At 41.9% G+C, this 9106-nt stretch overlaps 1 protein-coding gene across 1 annotated transcript in view; it reads left to right on the top strand.

Annotated features, from left to right (window-relative positions):
• Positions 1-3726: 3726 nt before the first annotated feature.
• Positions 3727-9106, top strand: part of LOC101850703 (ras-related GTP-binding protein C) — a gene marked incomplete at its 3' end in the record, with an annotated part of 20383 nt that continues 15003 nt past the window's right edge. The window contains 1 exon segment of the mRNA XM_005093756.3: positions 3727-3958.

Below are 9106 nucleotides of genomic sequence, written 5' to 3'. Positions count from 1 at the left end.
GCCTGACACAAGCTATGCCTGACAAGCTATGCCTGACAAGCTATGCCTGACAAGCTATGCCTGACACAAGCTATGTCTGACAAGCTGTGCCTGATTTTTGTAGCGGCCAACCAGTGGGACGGTCTGTCACCAAAAAAAAGTAGTTTTGTTGAGATAGCAACATGTATTACTTTCTTATCACAAAGAGGACAAACAACTGTCATTTTTAACTGAACGTGTAGTAGACCACTTATAGAAGTAGCGCTGTCACGCTGCGCGTCCCCCTCAAGGCCTCCTTACCTCTCGTATCTATAAGAGTTTAAGGGGGAACCTAGAAGTAGATTTCTGACTTTGAACTTAGAAACAGGCTCCATAAACAGTTGAAATATTCTACTGCCTGCGCCGATTTTTAAATAGATCTAACTTTTACCAGTTATGCAGATCTAAATCAACCTGTTTTAATTGTTTTATAAGTAAGTGATGATTCACAGTGTGGCTGGTATCATGTCGTCATATTTCATATTGAGGGTTTCTCGTGGTCGAGAGGTTATGGTGTTCGCCTCTCATTCAATGTGCCCCGGGTTCGAATCCGGGTAGGGACGGGAACGTTTTCTTTTTTCTTTTCTAAAAAATTCTCCTTTGACCTCCTTTCCTGCTCTCTAACTATGTTCTGTCGTCTGCTTTCGTCTCCACTTTCTGTCCCCACCTTTCATCCCCTTTGCCCCCTCCTCTGGGCTCCTGACTCTTGACGCAGCCTTTTTACTACTGTTACTCCTTGGCGCCTTCTAACTGCTGTCTTTCAGCCACACCCCTGATATTATGGTAGGTTAAGATCTACAACTAGACTTCGCGGATAAGGGCGATAAATTCTCAGAGGTCCCGGGCGCAAGTTTTGCACGTTAAAGATCCCTTGGTTGCCCAAAATCGATAAGAGTAGGCTTCGGCCGCCACTCGAGCAAAGTTTAAAATTTCCTTCCAACTGAAAATATTTAATGAGTCCCGCGCGCTCATATGGTCTTATACAGTTGCGAGCGCCGTAAAACACTTACCCTCCCCCCCCCCCCCCCAAAAAAAAAAAAAAAGAAAAAAAAGTAATAACAAAAATATAAAAAATTAATAATCTATTGAGTCAAAAAATGTGATGACTTCCTCAGAATGGCAAGTATCGTGTCGTCATACTTCATATTCTCAAAAATCAAGATGAAGTTTTTTCCCCCCTTCGCCAAATCTCTTTCAATATATTAATATGGCTCCCTGCTTCCGCGCCATTTTATGATTTTGGAAATCTCCTATCATCACACATTCGGGATACTTCAGCTGATCGTGAGCGCACATGCCGTGAGGTCAGCGTGACCCCGGGGTCAGAGTCCGGGCAACACGCTGCTAAATCTAGTGGGACGTGCTGCGGTGAGTTTTTTGTTGGGTTGGAGGGGGGGGGGGGTTCTTTTTTTTTCTAGGGGAGGGGGTTGCTTTTGCGTTCTCGACCCTGGAAGTGATAAAACACTAACTGACTAACTGTGAAGTTTGTAGAAGCACGGCTACATCACCAATTGCCTGAAAAGAGCAAGAATGGCGCTTTTTTTTTTCTCCCCGAAGCCTGGGTTAGTGTAGCAGAGTTTCTCATCTGAATATTTCTAAACGAGACTACCGGACTCGTAATCGTGAGGTTGCGGCTTCGGGGGTTCGAGCCTCAGCTCGGTCGGACGTTGTGTCCTGGGAAAAGGCACTTTACACGAAATTTCCTCACTTCACCCAGGTGGGAATGCGGGTACCCAGCCATAGACAGCGAAAGATGTTGTCAGTATGTTAGCGTTGTAGCGCCTATTAGTGGCTACTACTACTACTACTACTACTACTACTACTACTACTACTACTACTACTACTAATAATAATAATAATAATAATAACAACAATAAGGACAATATGTACAATATCATTATTAATAATAATGATAATAATGATAAATAATAATAAAAAATTGCATTTATAAAATATAGCGCTCTATCCCATACTAGTATAAACTCTGAGCGCTTTACATCAGTCACATGATCATCCACAGAATATTTCACAGAAACAAGAATAACCAGTTCAACTTAACTAAGATCTGCATGTGTTAAAGATGCTGCAAAACTCTCATTCAATATCTATAATGTGTTTTTCACACTTGGTTTTTTTTAATCATTTTTTTTTCGTCTGATCGTGGCTTTGTTATAACCACAGCTATGTTCATTGTCAAGGACGCGAAGTCTCCGAATAAGGGAAACAACTCGGGACAAAAAAATTTTCATAAAAAATTTATTGAGTTATTAAAACTGGACTTTATCAATAAGAATTTCCAACAAACATGATCTGGAACAGTTGCATAATATAATTTAGTAGTCTTGTTTTAGTAGTAGTAGTTGGCCTAGTAGTAGTAGTAGTACAATGTAGTAGCAGCAACAGCAGCAGCAGCAGCAGCAGCAACAACAGCAGCAGCAGCAGCAGCAGCAGCAGCAGCAGCAGCAGCAGAAGTAGTAGTAGTAGTAGTAGTAGTAGTAGTAGTAGTAGTAGTAGCAGCAGCAGCAGCAGTTATAGTAGTAGTAGCAGCAGCAGCAGCAGCCGCGGTAGTAATAGAAGTAGTAGTGGTAGTAGTAGTAGTAGTAGTAGTAGTAGTAGTAGTAGTAGTAGTAGCAGTAGCAACAGCAGCAGCAGCAGCAGCAGCAGCAGTAGTAGTAGTAGTAGTAGCAGCAGCAGCAGCAGCAGCAGTAGTAGTAGTAGTAGTAGTAGTAGTAGTAGTAGTAGTAGTAGTAGTAGTAGTAGTAGTAGTAGTAGTAGTAGTAGTAGCAGTTATAGTAATAGTAGCAGCAGCAGCAGCAGCAGCAGCAGCAGCAGCAGCAGCAGCAGCAGCAGCCGCGGTAGTAGTAGTAGTAGTAGTAGTAGTAGTAGTAGTAGTAGTAGTAGTAGTAGTAGTAGTAGTAGTAGTAGTAGTAGTAGTAGTAGTAGTAGTAGTAGTAGTAGTAGTAGTAGTTAGTAGTAGTAGTAGTAGTCATGGTCTCTGGTTGATACCGCGCCTGGTTACTTTTAGATCGCCTTCAGAGGGCAATGATTAATATTATTACGGTCTCTGTTCAGAGGGTAGCCTACGCTCGCAAATTGTGCACTGATGCCAAGGACCGCGAGGCCTCGTTTCCGCGCTCTATAAATACTCTCTGATATGGTACCGACTTCATAATCATTGGTACCGACCAGACAATCATTGGTACCGATGGGCCTTCAAACTCCGTTGATTACACTCTCCCTCTCTTTTTCTCCTTTCTCTGTTTGGGGCAATAAAAGTTGCACACCGCATAGAGTATGTTGTAGAGCTTGGATGCGCTATAAAAATAATGCAATTACAGTGTAATATACTGTATACATACATGTAGTAGGCCAATTCTCTCTCTCTCTCTCTCTCTCTCTCTCTCTCTCTCTCTCTCTCTCTCTCTCTCTCTCTCTCTCTCTCTCTCTCTCTCTCTCTCTCTCTGGGCTCTGTCTGTCTCACAACTGTCTCATTGATGAGGTCGTGTCGACAAAATTAAATAATTAATTCATCGAGTTTGATCGAGTCCGAACAGTTCTAGAGGAGTCTCGTGTTCGAGCACACGGACTGCTAGGGGATAATCTCTAATCCTTCTTTTTTTCTGGTGTCTGGAAATCAAAGAAGTTTTGCTTTGATTTGAATGTGCATGATGTCTTTTTGCCTTCATTTTCGTAGATAGTAATTAGAAACCTAAATTTTGTGTCTATTATCCAGATTTCAGATGTTTAATCATTATAATACAATCATTCGGCGTTTTTTCGTCGAGAATACGTAGATCACATGATCAAGGCAAAGGAAAACATGGTGAATGGCCATCCCATGCACAGTGACAAGAGCACACTTGACTCGGATCAACTTCGTTTTTGATACAAACGTTTCTCTTCCTTGCTAGGGATATTGGAATTTTATTGACTAATACTGGTGAGATTGTAGTGTTGATTAAGAATCTCTTCGTTTGCCATTTTGAATGGAGGAAGTGAACAAAACAAAATTATTAAACGAACATCATGCAGTAATTGTAGTATTGTTATTGACATTGTAGTTGTAGTTGTAGTGCAGAGAATGAGAATCTAAACTTAACTTAAACGCTTATAATCATCTCTAGGGGGTGCCCACATACGCGGTCGGGTCATGCCTATCGGGTAGTCAGGGCTATCCAAATTGAGGGCTCAAAACGACCATCGTGGCACAAACACATGCTCTATTAAACGGAGAAAGTTTCTAGGAAGTGGCTATTCTCATCTGGGGTGAGAATAGAAAAACGATCTACCTCTCACCCCGGGTGAGACTTGCCAGCGTAGGCTATTCTCACCCGGTGCGAAACAAGACCTGCTTTTCCTCATTTTGGAATACTGTCTATCGGTGTGGATAATCAAATTGATAAAATCCAAGAAAAAATTATGTTATAGCACAAAAGTAAGCTAATTACTAATTTGATCGTCTTCAAAGATGCTATGGCTATTTCACTGTTCGAATCGAGCCGAACTACGCGGGTCGCCATTTTGTTTTGCCCGCAAGTTCTCGCAAGATCTACTCCTCCCCTCTCTCTCTCTCTCTCTCTCTCTCTGTCTCTTTCTGAATCGGTGTGGACGATCAAATTGACCAAAACAACGTTAAAAAGTGATGTTAAAACACTTAATAGTAAATTAATTTGGTTGTCTGCAAAGATGCTACAGCTATTTAACTTTTCGAACCGAGCCGAACTACGCGGGTCGCCATTTTGTTTTGACCGGAAGTTCTCGCGCTACTCCTCTCTCTCTCTCTTTCTCTCTCTCTCTTTCTCTCTCTCTCTCCACTGCCCACAGACAAAATTGTACGCTTTTAGTAGGCTACAGTTGTAATGGAACGTTTGTTCATGGCACAGAATTCTACAATTTTTCTGTAAATCACTGTAGAATTATGTGGTTTAGGGTGAACGCAAAATTTGTTGGCCTAGATCTAGATCTAGATCTAGGCTATAACGGTGAACGCGCACCGGGTGAGAATAGCCAAAAGACTCGCCTGCACTATTCTCATCCCGGGTGAGAATAGAGGTGGCCAAGTTTCTAACGCAAACTATTTTAGTTTTAGGACGTGGCTATTCAGATTCTCACCCGGGGTGAGAATAAGAAATACAATCTACCTTTCATCCCGGGTGAGACTTGCCAGCGTAGGCTATTCTCACCCGGTGTGAAACAAGACCTGTTTTTCCTCAATTTGGAAAACTGTCTATCGGTGTGGATGATCAAATTGTTTAAGCCAAGAAAAAATTACGTTATAATTATAGCACAAAAGTAAGCTAATTTGATCATCTTCAAAGTCAAAGATGCTATGGCTATTTCACTTTACTTTTCTGAATACACTGTCTATCGGTGTGGACGATCAAATTGACCAAAACAAAGTTAAAAAATGATGTTAATAAACAAGAAAACTAAATTAATTTGGTTGTCTACAAAGATGCTACAGCTATTTAACTTTCCGAATCGAGCCGATCTACGCGGGTCGCCATTTTGTTTTGTCCTGAAGTTCTCGCGCTACTCCTCTCTCTCTCTTTCTCTCTCTCCACTGCCCACAGACAAAATTGAACGCTTTTAGGCTAACACTAACAGTAGTAATAGATCTAGAACGTTTGTTCCCAGCACAAAATTCTTTAGATTCTCTAATTCTGTTATCACAGTGTAGAATTCTGTGGTTCAGGGTGAACGCTTTGATGACTGGTTAGCCTAGGCTATGACGGTGAACGCCCACCTGGTGAGAATAGCCAAAAGACTCGTCTGCGGGGTGAGAATAGAGGTGGCCCTATTTTACTCACACTCATAGCGGGTTTGGAGCGTTAGGCCTGGAGGAAGAAGAAAATGAAGTAGGTGAGAGGGAAGGACTTCCGTAGCGAGCGACCACCCTATCAAACACAATAAGATAGGCCTAACCGAAACCCTAACCCTAACACTACCCCTACCCCTAGATCTACCCCTACCCCTAGCCCTCAATTCTGCTCTGTCTCGTAGTGGTCACTCGTTACGGAAGTCCTCCCGGTGAGAGAGATATAAGTTGAGAGATGTATGCCATAGACCTAGATCTAAATCTAGAAGCAATGTTTACAACATTGCTAGATCTAGGTCTCTCATATAATGGTAAGGGAGGAATTTATAAACAAAAAAGGAGAGAGACACTTTTAAGCCAAAGCAAGCAAGCACTCACACACACACACACACGTGACACACACACGACAGTCAGGCACACACACACACACACACACACACACACACACACACACACACACACACACACACACACACACACACACACCCATCCCCACAGAGGGAGACAGAGAGAGGGAGTGCGGGAAGTCTAAGAGTACCGTACCGTAGGCCTAGACTAGATCTACTTTTATATGTATTATTCATGTGTCAAAGGTTCAGCCAATTGTACCCTGTTTACACGCCCTCTGTGTAGTCGCATGAAGGTTAAAGTAAAGGTTTCTCTGCTTTAACTTCCTGGTCGTCGGGTACAATCGTGGCGGGGTTGTAGTGTGCACTGAAACCACAAAGCAACCCGACCTGACCCGATCGCATATGTATACATGTGGGCACCCTCTATTACTTTAACACTTTCGGAGTGTCTGCGTCAACGGTAACCGGGCGGATAGCCTCAGGGTCTACGTACACGGTAACCGGGCACATAGTCTCAGTATCTACGTACACGGTAACCGGAAGGTCCCAGAGATAGTTCACTCAGCCAAAAAGAGTGTCACTTTTATTGTTTTTCACACAAGTAGGGTAACTGTTCGCAAAGTTGGTGCTTTTTCGAAGAGGGCGCACTAGGGTCAACGCTCTATAGTCCAGCATGATACCCACTGAATTTCATAACAGAGCGTCCAGTAAACCTTTACTTTCGCTTTCGTTACCACCCAGAAATTTGTCAGAAATTGTCTGATAACGCAACAATTATTGTAACATGCAGGTTCGGCATTACAAACGTGGTGTCGCCATGAAAATAAATAAATATTTGTCACTGTGTCGTCATTTAAATAGTTATGGGGGCAACATAAAGAAAAGAAAGAAACAAGCATCTTGTCGGGCTTGCCATTGTGACCGGTCAATGAACCTGCGCGCGTTCTGAGCCCTTCGAAGTAGATCTCTATAAGAATTGGGAGAGAAAGTTATAAGCGTCTTGTCGGGCTCGATATCGTGACCTGTCAGTGAACCTGTACCTTCGCATCACATTGTGAATACCAGTGATCGTTGGGGTCACCAAAGTTCATTCAAAGTGCGCTGCGCAAAGTATGGGGCTCCGGAATGGGGGATTATTGATTTTTTAAATAGGTTACAGTCAGGGGGAGGGGTGGAGTTTAAGGCAACACCGGATGACAAAAACTGAACTTGGAAGCAAAGTTTAGTGTATTTTTAGAATTTTGATTATTACTAGAGCTTCCTGCTACGGAAAAGCGTGCGTTGATGCAAGCCCTGTACGGAGTTGGGATCCGCCATACTCATACCTAGTAAGCTGTGCTTTTTAACCAAAAGGTTCACGTTTCATTGGGTGGTTGATAGTACGTTTGTTTCATTGTCCTTTGTTTTAAGAGAGGTATGACCTCATCAAGTGCATACTTTTTTATTCTCTCTCTCTCTCTCTCTCTCTCTCTCTCTCTCTCTCTCTCTCTCTCTCTTCCCCTCTTTCTCTCCCTCTCTCTGTTTTCTGAGTTTCGTTCTCTCTCTCTCTCGTGATAGTAATGTTTTGTAAACTTCTATATTTTAAGCTTTCTGTTCCAGTTTCACAGATTTTCAGTGTCTTTCCATTTTGCTCTTCCTTTGGAAAGATGACAGGGGGGTAGATTGGGATCATTTTTGGAATTGCATTCCGCTCACAACGAGTGAAAAAGGTCAAGGTTATGAAGGGAGCAAAGCAGTTACCGTGCTCCTAGCTCAAGCCCCCCACGAAACTAAATACCCGGTTACAGTGTTCGTAGATAATGAGAGGCGCCCGGTTGCCGGTTACCGTGTATGTAGATATTGAGGCTACGCGCCCGGTTACCGGGTTTTGACATTGAGACTACACGCCCGATTGCCGGTTACCGTGTACCTAGACACTGTGGCCAGCGTACGTGCCCAGTTACCGTGTGCGTAGACCCTGAGGCAAAATCCCTCACCGCCAAAATAACCGTAACATGGTAACTTGTAACTCGCTGCAGAAATTATTTCTCCATCCAAAAGCTCTGAGTTGCCAAGTTTCTTTCTAATGCTCCAATAAATTACCGAGATGTTGCCGGTTTTCTTACAGAATCTGCTGTTACACGGCCCACTTTGTTTGTCACTTTTTACTACCCCATAACGTTTTAAATTTATGAACCAATTCTTTTAGAATAGAAAGCCCTTTCTTAGATACCAAATGAAAAATGGCTAAAAAGTGAAAAATCAAATTTTTGTTTGCATTACTAATTTATATATATATATCACTCTCCTGTTTCCATAGGTTTTTGAGAGAAGTGTAGTGTGCGTTATAGTAAGTCATAAAAAGTCTGAAATAAAGTAAGAGTGCAATATAGTCAAGGGTATTCTTTTACTTTCTTTTCCGTCTCACACTTACACCTATGACCAGTTGTCCATTTTAATATTATTGATGCGTTGAACTCGAATATCAACTTCATTTCTGCTGCAAATTTTATTTATAGTTTTTGGAATATTTGATGATTTTTAATTGAGATATATATCACATTCAGCCTTATTTATATATAGAACTGAGTAGTAATTTGCACGCTTTTGATGACCAATCAGGGGGTTTCAGGGTATGAAAAAATATCAGGGGGGATATTCAATTAGGCATTAGGTTTCAGGGTATGAAAAAACAAAGATGAAACAATAATGGCATGATTTCTCAACCTGTAACTATTGCAATTATTGTCCTGTGTTCAGTGTAATAAAATTATTAGGCCTAATTCCACGTTCTTCTTTTTTTTTTTTCTTTTTTTTTTTTAAACAGTAACCCCATGGCAGACGAAACTGAAAATTCACACGAAAATTTGTAGAACTTTTCGTTACGTAAGTAATAATTGTAGATCTATCACACAATAGCTATGATCCTCAACTAGCCCCC

This window comes from Aplysia californica, unplaced genomic scaffold (assembly GCF_000002075.1).
Source record: "Aplysia californica isolate F4 #8 unplaced genomic scaffold, AplCal3.0 scaffold00069, whole genome shotgun sequence".
In the NCBI taxonomy this organism is placed as follows: Eukaryota; Metazoa; Mollusca; class Gastropoda; order Aplysiida; family Aplysiidae; genus Aplysia; species Aplysia californica.
The sequence above is the reverse complement of the archived record's forward strand: the minus strand, read 5'-3'. Positions and strand labels throughout refer to the sequence as shown.